Genomic DNA, 19,648 nt, shown 5'->3' on the forward strand with positions numbered 1-19,648 from the left:
ATAAGCAAGGATATGCAAGTATATATTATAAGCAAGTATATGCAAGTATATAATACAAGCAAGTATATGCAAGCATATATTATATGCAAGTATATATTATAAGCATGTATATATTCTAAGCAAGTATATTCTAGTATATATTATGAGCAAGTATATTCTAATGTATATTATAAGCAAGTATATTCTAGTATATATTAAAGGCAAGTATATATTATAAGCAAGTATCTAATATCAGCGAATATATGTGAGTATATATTACAAGCCAGTATATACTATAAGCCCATAGATTATTTCGGACGATCCGCAGATGGTGTTTGATTTTCTGTTGGTGAACGGTCTCCTGGATGTGATCTAGCCTTGTTCCGGCCCTAGAGGAATACGTACCACCACCACCAAGACCACCATGTATTATAAGAAGTATATGCAAGTATATATTATAAGTATATGCAAGTATATATTTTAAGCAAATATACGCAAGTATATATTATAAGCAAGTATATGCAAGTATGTATTATATGCAAGTATATGCAAGTATATAATATAAGAGAGTATTTGCAAGTATATAATATAAGCGAGTATATGCAAGTATATAATATAAGCAAGGTTATGCAAGTATATATTAAAAGTAAGTATATGAGAGTATATATTATAAGCAAGTATATGCAAGTATATATTATAAGCAAGTATATATTATAAGCAAATATGTGCAAGTATATAATATAATCGAGTATTTGCAAGTATATAATATAAGCGAGTATTTGCAAGTATATAATATAAGCGAGAATTTGCAAGTATATAATATAAGCGAGTATATGCAAGTATATAATATAAGCGAGTATATGCAAGTATATAATTCAAGCGAGTGTATGCAAGTATATAATATAAGCGAGTATATGCAAGTAAATAATAAGCAAATTTCTGCAATATATATATTATTTGCAAGTATATAACATAAGCAAGGTTATGCAAGTATATATTATAAGCAAGTATATGCAAGTATATATAATAAGCAAGTATATGCAAGTACATATAATAAGCAAGTATATGCAAGTATATATTATAAGCGAGTATATGCAAGTATATAATATCAGCGAGAATATGCAAGTATATAATAAGCAAATTTCTGCAATATATATATTAGCAAGTATATATTATAAACAAGTATATTCTAGTATATATTATAAGCAAGTATATATTATAATCAAGTATCTAATATCAGCGAATATATGCAAGTATATAATATCAGCAAGTATATACAAGTATATATTTTAAGCAAATATACGCAAGTATATATTATAAGCAAGTTTATGCAAGTATATGAAAGTATATAATGTAAGCGAATATTTGCAAGTATCTAATATAAGCGAGTATTTGCAAGAATCTAATATAAGCGAGTATTTGCAAGTATATAATATAAGCGAGTATATGCAAGTATATAATATAAGCGAGTATATGCAAGTAAATAATAAGCAAATTTCCGCAATATATATATTATTTGCAAGTATATGCAAGTATATAATGTAAGCAAGGTTATGCAAGTATATATTTTGAGCAAGTATATGCAAGTATATATTATAAGCAAGGATATGCAAGTATATATTATAAGCAAGTATATGCAAGTATATAATACAAGCAAGTATATGCAAGCATATATTATATGCAAGTATATATTATAAGCATGTATATATTCTAAGCAAGTATATTCTAGTATATATTATGAGCAAGTATATTCTAATGTATATTATAAGCAAGTATATTCTAGTATATATTAAAGGCAAGTATATATTATAAGCAAGTATCTAATATCAGCGAATATATGTGAGTATATATTACGAGCCAGTATATATTATAAGCCCATAGATTATTTCGGACGATCCGCAGATGGTGTTTGATTTTCAGTCGGTGAACGGTCTCCTGGACTTGGTCTAACCTTGTTCTGGCCCAAAAGGAATACGTACCACGACCACCATGTATTATAAGCAAGTATATGCAAGTATATATTATAGGTATATTCAAGTATTTATTATAAGCAAGTATATGCAAGTATATAATATAAGCAAGTATATTCTAGTATATATTATAAGCTAGTATATATTATAAGCAAGTATCTAATATCAGCGAATATATGCAAGTATATAATATCAGCGAGTATATGCAAGCATATATTATAAGCCCATAGATTATTTTGGAGGATCCGCAGATGGTGTTTGATTTTCTGTTGGTGAACGGTCTCCTGGACGTGATCTAGCCTTGTTCCTGCCCTAGAGGAATACGTACCACCACCACCACCTCCACCTCCATATATTATAAGCAAGTATATGCAAGTATATATTATAAGTATATGCAAGTATATATTATAAGTATATGCAAGTATATATTTTAAGCAAATATACGCAAGCATATATTATAAGCAAGTATATGAAAGTATATAAAGTAAGCGAATATTTGCAAGTATCTAATATAAGCGAGTATTTGCTAGAATCTAATATAAGCGAGTATTTGCAAGTATATAATATAAGCGAGTATATGCAAGTATATAATGTAAGCGAGTATATGCAAGTATATAATATAAGCGAGTATATGCAAGTATATAATATAAGCGAGTATATGCAAGTAAATAATAATCAAATTTCTGCAATATATATATTATTTGCAAGTATATGCAAGTATATAATGTAAGCAAGGTTATGCAAGTATATATTATGAGCAAGGTTATGCAAGTATATATTATGAGCAAGTATATGCAAGTATATATTATAAGCAAGGATATGCAAGCATATATTATATGCAAGTATATATTATAAGCATGTATATATTCTAAGCAAGCATATTCTAGTATATATTATAAGCAAGTATATTCTAATGTATATTATAAGCAAGTATATTCTAGTATATATTAAATGCAAGTATATATTATAAGCAAGTATCTAATATCAGCGAATATATGTGAGTATATATTACAAGCCAGTATATATTATAAGCCCATAGATTATTTCGGACGATCCGCAGATGGTGTTTGATTTTCTGTCGATGAACGGTCTCCTGGACGTGGTCTAGCCTTGTTCTGGCCCAAAAGGAATACGTACCACCACCACCATGAATTATAAGCAAGTATATGCAAGTATATATTATAGGTATATTCAAGTATATATTATAAGCAAGTATATGCAAGTATATAATATAAGCAAGTATATTCTAGTATATATTATAAGCTAGTATATATTATAAACAAGTATCTAATATCAGCGAATATATGCAAGTATATAATATCAGCGAGTAGATGCAAGCATATATTATAAGCCCATAGATTATTTTGGAGGATCCGCATATGGTGTTTGATTTTCTGTCGGTGAACGGCCTCCTGGACTTGGTCTAGCCTTGTTCCGGCCCAAGAGGAATACGTACCACCACCACCACGACCACCATGTATTATAAGCAAGTATATGCAAGTATATATTATAAGCGAGTATATGCAAGTATACAATATAAGCTAGTATATGCAAGTAAATAATAAGCAAATTTCTGCAATATATATATTATTTGCAAGTATATGCAAGTATATAATATAAGCAAGGTTATGCAAGTATATATTATAAGCAAGTATATGCAAGTATATATTATAAGCAAGTATATGCAAGTATATATTATAAGCAAGTATATGCAAGTATATAATATAAGCAAGTATATGCAAGTATATAATATAAGCAAGTATATGCAAGTATATAATATAAGCAAGTATATGCAAGTATATAATATAAGCAAGTATATTCTAGTATATATTATAAGCAAGTATATTCTAGTATATATTAAAGGCAAGTATATATTATAAGCAAGTATCTAATATCTGCGAATATATGCAAGTATATATTATAAGCCAGTATATATAAGAAGCCCATAGATTATTTTGGAGGATCCGCAGATGGTGTTTGATTTTCTGTTGGTGAACGGTCTCCTGGACGTGATCTAGCCTTGTTCCGGCCCTAGAGGAATACGTACCACCACCACCACCTCCACCTCCATATATTATAAGCAAGTATATGCAAGTAAATGCAAGTATATATTATAAGTATATGCAAGTATATATTATAAGCAAGAATATGCAAGTATATATTACTAGCAAGTATATGCAAGTATATATTATTAGCAAGTATATTCTAGTATAAATTATAAGCAAGTATATTCTACTATATATTATACGCAAGTATTTTCTTGTATATATTATAAGCAAGTATCTAATATCAGCGAATATATGCAAGTATATATTATAAGCCAGTATATATTAAATGGCCATAGATTATTTTGGAGGATCCGCAGATGGTGTTTGATTTTCTGTCGGTAAGCGGTATCCTGGACGTGGTCTAGCCATGTTCCGGCCAAAGAGGAATACGTACCACCACCACCAAGACCACCATGTATTATAAGAAGTATATGCAAGTATATATTATAAGTATATGCAAGTATATATTTTAAGCAAATATACGCAAGTATATATTATAAGCAAGTATATGCAAATATATATTATATGCAAGTATATGCAAGTATATAATATAAGCGAGTATTTGCAGGTATATAATATTAGCAAGTATATGCAAGTATATAATATAAGCGAGTATATGCAAGTATATAATATAAGCAATGTTATGCAAGTATATATTAAAAGTAAGTATATGAGAGTATATATTATAAGCAAGTATATGCAAGTATATATTATAAGCAAGTATATATTATAAGCAAATATATGCAAGTATATAATATAATCGAGTATTTGCAAGTATATAATATAAGCGAGTATTTGCAAGTATATAATATAAGCGAGTATTTGCAAGTATATAATATAAGCGAGTATATGCAAGTATATAATATAAGCGAGTATATGCAAGTATATAATTTAAGCGAGTATATGTAAGTATATAATATAAGCGAGTATATGCAAGTATATAATATAAGCGAGTATATGCAAGTAAATAATAAGCAAATTTCTGCAATATATATATTATTTGCAAGTATATGCAAGTATATAATATAGGCAAGGTTATGCAAGTATATATTATAAGCAAGCATATGCAAGTATATATTATAAGCAAGTATATGCAAGTATATATTTTGAGCAAGTATATGCATGTATATATTATAAGCAAGTATATGCAAGTATATAATATAAGCAAGTATCTGCAAGTATATATTATAAGTATATTCAAGTATATATTATAAGCAAGTATATTCTAGTATATATTATAAGCAAGTATATAATATCAGCGAATATATGCAAGTATATATTATAAGCCAGTATATATTATAAGCCCATAGATTATTTTGGAGGATCCGCAGATGGTGTTTGATTTTCTGTCGGTGAACGGTCTCCTGGACGTGGTCTAGCCTTGTTCCGGTCAAAGAGGAATACTTACCACCACAACCACCACCACCACCACCATGTATTATAAGCAAGTATATATTATAAGCAAGTATATATTTTAAGCAAATATACGCAAGTATATATTATAAGCAAGTATATGCAAGTATATATTATATGCAAGTATATGCAAGTATATAATATATGCGAGTATTTGCAAGTATATAAGTTAGTGTATGCAATTATGTAATATAAGCGAGTATATGCAAGTATATAATATCAGCGAGTATATGCAAGTATATAATATCAGCGAGTATATGAAAGTATATAATAAGCACATTTCTGCAATATATATATTAGCAAGTATATATTATAAACAAGTATATTCTAGTATATATTATAAGCAAGTATATATTATAATCAAGTATCTAATATCAGCGAATATATGCAAGTATATAATATCAGCGAGTATATGCAAGGATATATTATAAGCCAGTATATATTATAAGCCCATAGATTATTTTGGAGGATCCGCAGATGGTGTTTGATTTTCTGTTGGTGAACGGTCTCCTGGACGTGATCTGGCCTTGTTCCTGCCCTAGAGGAATACGTACCACCACCACCACCTCCACCTCCATATATTATAAGCAAATATATGCAAGTATATAATATAATCGAGTATTTGCAAGTATATAATATAAGCGAGTATTTGCAAGTATATAATATAAGCGAGTATTTGCAAGTATATAATATAAGCGAGTATATGCAAGTATATAATATAAGCGAGTATATGCAAGTATATAATTTAAGCGAGTATATGTAAGTATATAATATAAGCGAGTATATGCAAGTATATAATATAAGCGAGCATATGCAAGTAAATAATAAGCAAATTTCTGCAATATATATATTATTTGCAAGTATATAATATAAGCAAGGTTATGCAAGTATATATTATAAGCAAGTATATGCAAGTATATATAATAAGCAAGTATATGCAAGTATATATAATAAGCAAGTGTATGCATGTATATATTATAAGCAAGTATATTCTAGTATATATTATAAGCAAGTATATTCTAGTGTATATTATAAGCAAGTATATTCTAGTATATATTAAAGGCAAGTATATATTATAAGCAAGTATCTAATATCAGCGAATATATGCAAGTATATATTATAAGCCAGTATATATTATAAGCCCATAGATTATTTTGGAGGATCCGCAGATGGTGTTTGATTTTCTGTCGGTGAACGGTCTCCTGGACGTGGTCTAGCCTTGTTCTGGCCCAAAAGGAATACGTACCACCACCACCATGTATTATAAGCAAGTATCTGCAAGTATATATTATAAGTATATTCAAGTATATATTATAAGCAAGTATATGCAAGTATATATTACAAGCAAGTATATTATAGTATATATTATAAACAAGTATATTCTAGCATATATTATAAGCAAGTATATTCTAGTATATATTATAAGCAAGTATATAATATCAGCGAATATATGCAAGTATATATTATAAGCCAGTATATATTATAAGCCAGTATATATTATAAGCCCATAGATTATTTTGGAGGATCCGCAGATGGTGTTTGATTTTCTGTCGGTGAACGGTCTCCTGGACGTGGTCTAGCCTTGTTCCGGTCAAAGAGGAATACTTACCACCACAACCACCACCACCACCACCATGTATTATAAGCAAGTATATATTATAAGCAAGTATATATTTTAAGCAAATATACGCAAGTATATATTATAAGCAAGTATATGCAAGTATATATTATATGCAAGTATATGCAAGTATATAATATATGCGAGTATTTGCAAGTATATAAGTTAGTGTATGCAATTATGTAATATAAGCGAGTATATGCAAGTATATAATATCAGCGAGTATATGCAAGTATATAATATCAGCGAGTATATGCAAGTATATAATAAGCACATTTCTGCAATATATATATATTAGCAAGTATATATTATAAACAAGTATATTCTAGTATATATTATAAGCAAGTATATATTATAATCAAGTATCTAATATCAGCGAATATATGCAAGTATATAATATCAGCGAGTATATGCAAGGATATATTATAAGCCAGTATATATTATAAGCCCATAGATTATTTTGGAGGATCCGCAGATGGTGTTTGATTTTCTGTTGGTGAACGGTCTCCTGGACGTGATCTGGCCTTGTTCCTGCCCTAGAGGAATACGTAACACCACCACCACCTCCACCTCCATATATTATAAGCAAGTATATGCAAGTATATATTATAAGTATATGCAAGTATATATTTTAAGCAAATATACGCAAGTATATATTATAAGCAAGTATATGCAAGTATATGAAAGTATATAATGTAAGCGAATATTTCCAAGAATCTAATATAAGCGAGTATTTGAAAGTATATAATATAAGCGAGTATATGCAAGTATATAATATAAGCTAGTATATGCAAGTATATAATATAAGCGAGTATATGCAAGTATATAATATAAGCGAGTATATGCAAGCATATATTATATGCAAGTATATATTATAAGCATGTATATATTTTAAGCAAGTATATTCTAGTATATATTATAAGCAAGTATATTCTAATGTATATTATAAGCAAGTATATTCTAATATATATTAAAGGCAAGTATATATTATAAGCAAGTATCTAATATCAGCGAATATATGTGAGTATATATTACAAGTCAGTATATATTATAAGCCCATAGATTATTTCGGACGATCAGCAGATGGTGTTTGATTTTCTGTCGGTGAACGGTCTCCTGGACGTGGTCTAGCCTTGTTCTGACCCAAAACGAATACGTACCACCACCACCATGAATTATAAGCAAGTATATGCAAGTATATTTTATAAGTATATTCAAGTATATATTATAAGCAAGTATATGCAAGTATATAATGTAAGCAAGTATATTCTAGTATATATTATAAGCTAGTATATATTATAAGCAAGTATCTAATATCAGCGAATATATGCAAGTATATAATATCAGCGAGTATATGCAAGCATATATTATAAGTCCATAGATTATTTTGGAGGATCCGCAGATGGTGTTTGATTTTCTGTCGGTGAACGTCCTCCTGGACTTGGTCTAGCCTTGTTCCGACCCAAGAGGAATACGTACCACCACCACCACGACCACCATGTATTATAAGCAAGTATATGCAAGTATATATTATAAGCAAGTATATATTTTAAGCAAATATACGCAAGTATATATTATAGGCAAGTATATGCAAGTATATATTATATGCAAGTATATGCAAGTATATATTATAAGCGAGTATATGCAAGTAAATAATAAGCAAATTTCTGCAATATATATATTATTTGCAAGTATATGCAAGTATATAATATAAGCAAGATTATGCAAGTATATATTATAAGCAAGTATATGCAAGTATATATTATAAGCAAGTTTATGCAAGTATATATTATAAGCAAGTATATGCATGTATATATTATAAGCAAGTATATGCAAGTATACAATATAAGCAAGTATATGCAAGTATATTATATAAGCAAGTATATGCAAGTATATATATGCAAGTATATATTATAAGCAAGTATATGCAAGTATATATTATAAGCAAGTATATGCAAGTATACATTAAAAGCAAGTATATACAAGTACGTAATATAAGAGAGTATATGCAAGTATATAATATAAGCAAGTACATGCAAATATATATTACAAGCACGTATATGCAAGCATATATTATATGCAAGTATATACTATAAGCAAGTATATTCTAGTATATATTATAAGCAAGTATATTCTAGTGTATAATATAAGCAAGTATATTCTAGTATATATTATAAGCAAGTATCTAATATCTGCGAATATATGCAAGTATATATTATAAGCCAGTATATATTATAAGCCCATAGATTATTGAGGAGGATCCGCAGATGGTGTATATTTTCTGTTGGTGAACGGTCTCCTGGACGTGATCTAGCCTTGTTCCGGCCCTAGAGGAATACGTACCACCACCACCACCTCCACCTCCATATATTATAAGCAAGTATATGCAAGTATATGCAAGTATATATTATAAGTATATGCAAGTATATATTATAAATAAGTATATTCTAGTATATATTATAAGCAACTATATATTAGTATATATTATAAGCAAGTATCTAATATCAGCGAATATATGCAAGTATATATTATAAGCCAGTATATATTATAAGCCCATAGATTATTTTGGAGGATCCGCAGATGGTGTTTGATTTTCTGTCAGTAAGCGGTATCCTGGTATATGCAAGTATATATTATAAGTATATGCAAGTATATATTTTTAGCAAATATACGCAAATATATATTATAAGCAAGTATATGCAAGTATATATTATATGCAAGTCTATAATATAAGCGAGTATTTGCAAGTATATAATATAAGCGAGTATATGCAAGCATATAATATAAACGAGTATATGCAAGTATATAATATCAGCGAGTATATGCAAGTATATAATATCAGCGAGTATATGCAAGTATATAATATCAGCGAGTATATGCAAGTATATAATATCAGCGAGTATATGCAAGTAAATAATATAAGCGAGTATATGCAAGTAAATAATATAAGCGAGTATATGCAAGTATATAATATAAGCAAGTATATGCAAGTATATGGTATAAGCAAGTATATTCAAATCATATTAAAAGCAAGTATATACAAGTACGTAATATAAGAGAGTATATGCAAGTATATAATATAAGCAAGTATATGCAAATATATATTACAAGCAAGTATATGCAAATATATATTACAAGCAAGTACATGCAAGCATATATTATATGCAAGTATATATTATAAGCATGTATATATTATAAGCAAGTATATTCTAGCGTATATTAAAAGCAAGTATATATTATAAGCAAGTATATGCAAGTATATATTATAAGTATATGCAAGTATATATTATAAGTAAGTATATGTAAGTATATATTACAAGCAAGTATATTCTAGTATATATTATAAGCAAGCATCTAATATCAGCGAATATATGCAAGTATATATTATATGCCAGTATATATTATAAGCCCATAGATTATTATTTTGGAGGATCCGCAGATTTTGTTTGATTTTCTGTCGGTAAGCGGTATCCTGAACGTGGTCTAGCCTTGTTCCGGCCCAAGAGGAATGCGTACCACCACCACCACCAAGACCACCATGTATTATAAGAAGTATATGCAAGTATATATTATAAGTATATGCAAGTATATATTTTAAGCAAATATACGCAAGTATATATTATAAGCAAGTATATGCAAGTATATATTATTTGCGAGTATATGCAAGTATATAATATAAGCGAGTATATGCAAGTATATAATATAAGCGAGTATATGCAAATAAATAATATAAGCGAGTATATGCAAGTATATATTATAAGCAAGTATATGCAAGTATATATTATATGCAAGTATATAATACAAGCAAGTATATGCAAGCATATATTATATGCAAGTATATATTATATGCAAGTATATATTATAAGCAAGTATATTCTAGTGTATATTATAAGCAAGTATATTCAAGTATATATTATAAGCAAGTATGTAATATCAGCGAATATATGCAAGTGTATAATATCAGCGAGTATATGCAAGCATATATTATAAGCCAGTATATATTATAAGCCCATAGATTATTTTGGAGGATCCGCAGATGGTGTTTGATTTTTTGTCGGTGGACGGTCTCCTGGACGTGATCTAGCCTTGTTCCAGCCCAAGAGGAATACGTACCACCACCACCACCACCACCACCACCATATATTATAAGCAAGTATATGCAAGTATATATTATAAGAATCTGCAAGTATATATTATAAGCAAGTATATGCAAGTATATATTACAAGAATCTGCAAGTATATATTATAAGCAAGTATATATTACAAGCAAGTATATTATAGTATATATTATAAGCAAGTATATTCTGGCATATATTATAAGCAAGTACATTCTAGTATATATTATAAGCAAGTATCTAATATCAGCGAATATATACAAGTATATATTATATGCCAGTATATATTATAAACCCATAGATTATTTTGCAGGATCTGCAGATGGTGTTTGATTTTCTGTCGGTAAGCGGTATCCTGGACGTGGTCTAGCCTTGTTCCGGCAAAAGAGGAATACGTACCACCACCACCACCACCACCAAGAACACCATGTATTTTAAGAAGTATATGCAAGTATATATTATAAGTAAATGCAAGTATATATTTTAAGCAAATATACGCAAGTATATATTATAAGCAAGTATATGCAAGTGTATAATATAAGCGAGTATTTGCAAGTATATAATATAAGCGAGTATATGCAGGTATATAATATAAGCGAGTATATGGAAGTATATAATATAACCGAGTATATGCAAGTACATAATATAAGCGAGTATCTGCAAGTATATAATATAAGCGAGTATATGCAAGTATATAATATAAGCGAGTATATGCAAGTAAATAATATAAGCGAGTATATGCAAGTATATAGTATAAGCAAGTATATGCAAGTATATAATAAAAGCAAGTATATATTATAAGCATGTATATATTATAAGCAAGTATATTCTAGTGTATATTATAAGCAAGTATATTCTAGTATATATTATAAGCAAGTATGTTCTAGTTTATATTATAAGCAAGTATATTCTAGTATATATTAAAGGCAAGTATATCTTATAAACAAGTATCTAATATCAGAGAATATATGCAAGTATATATTATAAGCCAGTATATATTATAAGCCCATAGATTATTTTGGAGGATCCACAGATGGTGTTTGATTTTCTGTTGGTGAACGGTCTCCTGGACGTGATCTAGCCTTGTTCCGGCCCTAGAGGAATACGTTCCACCACCACCACCTCCTCCTCCATATATTATAAGCAAGTATATGCAAGTATATATTATAAGTATATATTATAAGCAAGAATATGCAAGTATATATTACAAGCAAGTATATGCAAGTATATATTATATGCAAGTATATATTATAAGCAAGTATATTCTAGTATATATTATAAGCAAGTATATTCTAGTATATATTATAAGCAAGTATTTTCTAGTATATATTATAAGCAAGTATTTTCTAGTATATATTATAAGCAAGTATCTAATATCAGCGAATATATGCAAGTATAAATTATAAGCCAGTATATATTATAAGCCCATAGATTATTTTGGAGGATCCGCAGATGGTGTTTGATTTTCTGTTGGTGAACGGTCTCCTGGACGTGATCTAGCCTTGTTCCGGCCCTAGAGGAATACGTACCACCACCACCACCTCCATATATTATAAGCAAGTATATGCAAGTATATATTATAAGTATATGCAAGTATATATTATAAGCAAGAATATGCAAGTATATATTACAAGCAAGTATATGCAAGTATATATTAAAAGCAAGTATATACAAGTACGTAATATAAAAGAGTATATGCAAGTATATAATATAAGCAAGTATATGCAAATATATATTATAAGCAAGTATATGCAAATATATATTACAAGCAAGTACCTGCAAGCATATATTATATGCAAGTATATATTATAAGCAAGTATATATTATAAGCAAGTATATGCAAGTATATATTATAAGTATATGCAAGTATATATTATAAGCAAGTATATGTAAGTATATATTACAAGCAAGTATATTCTAGTATATATTATAAGCAAGCATCTAATATCAGCGAATATATGCAAGTATATATTATATGCCAGTATATATTATATGCCCATAGATTATTATTTTGGAGGATCCGCAGATTTTGATTGATTTTCTGTCGGTAAGCGGTATCCTGGACGTGGTCTAGCCTTGTTCCGGCCCAAGAGGAATACGTACCACCACCACCACCAAGACCACCATGTATTATAAGAAGTATATGCAAGTATATATTGTAAGTATATGCAAGTATATATTTTAAGCAAATATACGCAAGTATATATTATAAGCAAGAATATGCAAGTATATATTATATGCGAGTATATGCAAGTATATAATATAAGCGAGTATATGCAAGTATATAATATAAGCGAGTATATGCAAGTATATAATATAAGCGAGTATATGCAAGTATATAATATAAGCGAGTATATGCAAGTAAATAATATAAGCGAGTATATGCGAGTATATAGTAAGAGCAAGTATATGCAAGTATATAGTATAAGCAAGTATATGCAAGCATATAATATAAGCAAGTATATGCAAATATATATTATAAGCAAGTATATGCAAATATATATTACAAGCAAGTATATGCAAGCATATATTATATGCAAATATATATATTAAGCATGTATATATTATAAGCAAGTACATTCTAGCGTATATTATAAGCAAGTATATTCTAGTATATATTATAAGCAAGTATATTCTAGTATATATTAAAGGCAAGTGTATATTATAAGCAAGTATCTAATATCAGCGAATATATGCAAGTATATATTAAAAGCCAGTATATATTATAAGCCCATAGATTATTTTGGAGGATCCGCAGATGGTGTTTGATTTTCTGTTGGTGAACGGTCTCCTGGACGTGATCTAGCCTTGTTCCTGCCCAAGAGGAATACGTACCACCACCACCAAGACCACCATGTATTATAAGAAGTATATGCAAGTATATATTATAGGTATATGCAAGTATATATTTTAAGCAAATATACGCAAGTATATATTATAAGCAAGTATATGCAAGTATATATTATATGCAAGTATATAATATAAGCGAGTATATGCAAGTAAATAATAAGCAAATTTCTGCAATATATATATTATTTGCAAGTATATGCAAGTATATAATATAAGCCAGGTTATGCAAGTATATATTATTAGCAAGTATATGCAGGTATATATTATAAGCAAGTATATGCAGGTATATATTATAACAAGTATATGCAAGTATATATTATAAGCAAGTATATGCAAGTATATATTATAAGCAAGTATATGCAAGTATATATTATAAGCAAGTATATGCAAGTATATAATTCAAGCAAGTATATGCAAGCATATAATATATGCAAGTATATATTATAAGCATGTATATATTATAAGCAAGAATATTCTAATATATATTATAAGCAAGTATAATATAGTGTATATTATAAGCAAGTATAATCTAGTGTATATTATAAGCAAGTATATTCAAGTATATATTATAAGCAAGTATATATTATAAGCAAGTATCTAATATCAGCGAATATATGCAAGTATATAATATCAGCGAGTATATGCAAGTATATATTATATGCCAGTATATATTATAAGCCCATAGATTATTTTGGAGGATCCGCAGATTGTGTTTGATTTTCTGTCGGTAAGCGGTATCTTGGACGTGGTCTAGCCTTGTTCCGGCCCAAGAGGAATACGTACCACAACCACCACCACCAAGACCACCATGTATTATAAGATGTATATGCAAGTATATATTATATGCAAGTATATAATATAAGCGAGTATTTGCAAGTATATAATATATGCGAGTATATGCAAGCATATAATATAATCGAGTATATGCAAGTATATAATATAAGCGAGTATATGCAAGTAAATAATATAAGCGAGTATATGCAAGTATATATTAAAAGCAAGTATATACAAGTACGTAATATAAGAGAGTATATGCAAGTATACAATATAAGCAAGTATATGCAAATATATATTATATGCAAGTATATGCTAATATATATTACAAGCAAGTATATGCAAATATATATTACAAGCAAGTATATGCTCGCATATATTATATGCAAGTATATATTATAAGCATGTATATATTATAAGCAAGTATATGCAAGTATATATTATAAGTATATGCAAGTATATATTATATGCATGTATATGCAAGTATATATTTTAAGCAAGTATATGCAAGTATATATTATATGCAAGTATATAATACAAGCAAGTATATGCAAGCATATATTATAAGCAAGTATATATTATAAGCATGTATATATTATAAGCAAGTATATTCTAGTATATATTATAAGCAAGTATATTCTAGTGTATATTATAAGCAAGTATATACAAGTATATATTATAAGCAAGTATGTAATATCAGCGAATATATGCAAGTGTATAATATCAGCGAGTATATGCAAGCATATATTATAAGCCAGTATATATTATAAGCCCATAGATTATTTTGGAGGATCCGCAGATGGTGTTTGATTTTTTTTCGGTGGACGGTCTCCTGGACGTGATCTAGCCTTGTTCCAGCCCTAGAGGAATACGTACCACCACCACCACCTCCACCACCGTATATTATAAGCAAGTATATGCAAGTATATATTATAAGCAAGTATATGCAAGTATATATTACAAGGAAGTATATTATAGTATATATTATAAGCAAGTATCTAATATAAGCGAATTTATGCAAGTATATATTATATGCCAGTATATATTATAAGCCCATAGATTATTTTGGAGGATCCGCAGATGGTGTTTGATTTTCTGTCGGTAAGCGGTATCCTGGACGTGGTCTAGCCTTGTTCCGGCCCAAGAGGAATATGTACCACCACCACCACCAAGACCACCATGTATTATAAGAAGTATATGCAAGTATATATTATAAGTATATGCAAGTATATATTTTAATCAAATATACGCAAGTATATATTATAAGCGAGTATATGCAAGTATATAATATAAGCGAGTATTTGCAAGTATATAATATAAGCGAGTATATGCAGGTATATAATATAAGCGAGTATATGCAGGAATATAATATAAGCGAGTATATGCAAGTATATAATATTAGCAAGTATATGCAAGTATATATTATAAGCATGTATATATTATAAGCAAGTATATTCTAGCGTATATTATAAGCAAGTATATTCTAGTATATATTATAAGCAAGTATTTTCAAGTATATATTATAAGCAAGTATATTCTAGTATATATTAAAGGCAAGTATATATTATAAGCAAGTATCTAATATCAGCGAATATATACAAGTATATATTATGAGCCAGTATATATTATAAGCCCATAGATTATTTTGGAGGATCCGCAGATGATGTTTGATATTCTGTTGATGAACGGTCTCCTAGACGTGATCTGACCTTGTTCCGGCCCTAGAAGAATACGTATCACCACCACCACCTCCACCTCCATATATTATAAGCAAGTATATATTATAAGTATATGCAAGTATATATTATAAGCAAGAATATGCAAGTATATATTACAAGCAAGTATATGCAAGTATATATTATAAGCAAGTATATTCTAGTATATATTATAAGCAAGTATATTCTAGTATATATTATGAGCAAGAATTTTCTAGAATATATTATAAGCAAGTATCTTATATCAGCGAATATATGCAAGTATATATTATAAGCCAGTATATATTATAAGCCCATAGATCATTTTGGAGGATCCGCAGATGGTGTTTGATTTTCTGTCGGTGAGCGGTATTCTGGACGTAGTCTAGCCTTGTTCCGGCCCAAGAGGAATACGTACCACCACCACCAAGACCACCATGTATTATAAGAAGTATATGCAAGTATATATTATAAGTATATGCAAGTATATATTTTAAGCAAATATACGCAAGTATATATTATAAGCAAATACACGCAAGTATATAATATATACAAGTATATAATATAAGCGAGTATATGCAAGTATATAATATAAGCGAGTATATGCAAGTATATAATATAAGCGAGTATATGCAAGTAAATAATATGCAAATTTCTGCAATATATATATTATTTGCAAGTATATGCAAGTATATAATATAAGCAAGGTTATGCAAGTATATATTATTAGCAAGTATATGCAGGTATATATTATAAGCAAGTATATGCAGGTATATATTATAAGCAAGTATATGCAAGTATATAATATAAGCGAGTATATGCAGGTATATAATATAAGCGAGTATATGCAAGTATATAATATAAGCGAGTATATGCAAGTATATAATATAAGCGAGTATATGCAAGTATATAATATAAGCGAGTATATGCAAGTAAATAATATAAGCGAGTATATGCAAGTATATAGTATAAGCAAGTATATGCAAGAATATAATAAAAGCAAGTATATATTATAAGCATGTATATATTATAAGCTAGTATATTCTAGTGAATATTATAAGCAAGTATATTCTAGTATATATTATAAGCAAGTATGTTCTAGTTTATATTATAAGCAAGTATATTCTAGTATATATTAAAGGCAAGTATATATTATAAGCAAGTATCTAATATCAGAGAATATATGCAAGTGTATATTATAAGCCAGTATATAATATAAGCCCATAGATTATTTTGGAGGATCCACAGATGGTGCTTGATTTTCTGTTGGTGAACGGTCTCCTGGACGTGATCTAGCCTTGTTCCGGCCCTAGAGGAATACGTTCCACCACCACCACCTCCTCCTCCATATATTATAAGCAAGTATATGCAAGTATATATTATAAGTATATGCAAGTATATATTATAAGCAGGAATATGCAAGTATATATTACAAGCAAGTATATGCAAGTATATATTATATGCAAGTATAAACCTAGTATATATTATAAGCAAGTATATTCTAGTATATATTATAAGCAAGTATTTTCTAGTATATATTATAAGCAAGTATCTAATATCAGCGAATATACGCAAGTATATATTATAAGCCAGTATATATTATAAGCCCATAGATTATTTTGGAGGATCCGCAGATGGTATTTGATTTTCTGTCGGTGAGCGGTGTCCTGGACGTGGTCTAGCCTTGTTCCGGCCCAAGAGGAATACGTACCACCACCACCAAGACCACCATATATTATAAGAAGTATATGCAAGTATATATTATAAGTATATGCAACTATATATTTTAAGCTAATATACGCAAGTATATATTATAAACAAGTATATGCAAGTATATATTATATGCAAGTATATAATATAAGCGAGTATTTGCAAGTATATAATATAAGCGAGTATATGCAAGTATATAATATAAGCGAGTATATGCAAGTATATAATATAAGCGAGTATATGCAAGTATATATTATATGCAAGTATATATTATACTCATGTATATATTATAAGCAAGTATATTCTAGTATATATTATAAGCAAGTATATTCTGGTGTATATTATAAGCAAGTATATTCAAGTATATATTATAAGCAAGTATATATTATAAGCAAGTATCTAATATCAGCGAATATATGCAAGTATATAATATCAGCGAGTATATGCAAGCATATATTATAAGCCAGTATATATTAGAAGCCCATAGATTATTTTGGAGGATCCGCAGATGGTGTTTGATTTTTTGTCGGTGGACGGTCTCCTGGACGTGATCTAGCCTTGTTCCAACCCAAGAGAAATACGTACCTCCACCACCATATATTATAAGCAAGTATATGCAAGTATATATTATAAGTATCTGCAAGTATATATTCTAAGCAAGTATATGCAAGTAAATATTACAAGCAAGTATATTATAGTATATATTATAAGCAAGTATATTCTGGCATATATTATAAGCAAGTATATTCTAGTATATATTATAAGCAAGTATCTAATATCAGCGAATATATGCAAGTATATATTATATGCCAGTATATATTATTAGCCTATAGATTATTTTGGAGGATCCGCAGATGGTGTTTGATTTTCTGTCGGTAAGCGGTATCCTGGACGTGGTCTAGCCTTGTTCCGGCCCAAGAGGAATACGTACCACCACCACCACCACCAAGACCACCATGTATTTTAAGAAGTATATGCAAGTATATATTATAAGTATATGCAAGCATATATTTTAAGCATATATACGCAAGTATATATTATAAGCAAGTATATATTATAAGCAAGTATATGCAAGTATATAATATACGCGAGTATTTGCAAGTATATAATATAAGCGAGTATATGCAGGTATATAATATAAGCGAGTATATGCAAGTATATAATATAAGCGAGTATATGCAAGTAAATAATATAAGCGAGTATATGCAAGTATATAGTATAAGCAAGTATATGCAAGTATATAATAAAAGCAAGTATATATTATAAGCATGTATATATTATAAGCAAGTATATTCTAGTGTATATTATAAGCAAGTATATTCTAGTATATATTATAAGCAAGTATATTCTAGTATATATTAACGGCAAGTATATATTATAAGCAAGTATCTAATATCAGAGAATATATGCAAGTATATATTATAAGCCAGTATATATTATAAGCCCATAGATTATTTTGAAGGATCCACAGATGGCG

General features: G+C 28.4%; 1 protein-coding gene across 4 annotated transcripts in view; it reads right to left on the reverse strand.

The window, feature by feature from the left end:
* LOC147802107 (hemolin-like) overlaps window positions 1-19,648 on the reverse strand; it is a 113,903-nt gene that overhangs the window by 25,911 nt on the left and 68,344 nt on the right. The window contains exon 2 of one of the 4 annotated variants that reach the window (XM_087153916.1): window positions 6,657-6,685. The exons of the other annotated variants lie outside the window; for them this stretch is intronic. The gene's annotated coding sequence lies outside the window, so the exon portion shown is untranslated. The remainder of the gene's footprint in view (window positions 1-6,656; window positions 6,686-19,648) is intronic. 4 annotated transcript variants of the gene reach the window in all.

The sequence above is a fragment of the Parasteatoda tepidariorum genome, chromosome 10 (assembly GCF_982258835.1).
Source record: "Parasteatoda tepidariorum strain Cologne lab strain chromosome 10, Ptep-v5.0, whole genome shotgun sequence".
Lineage (NCBI taxonomy): Eukaryota > Metazoa > Arthropoda > Arachnida > Araneae > Theridiidae > Parasteatoda > Parasteatoda tepidariorum.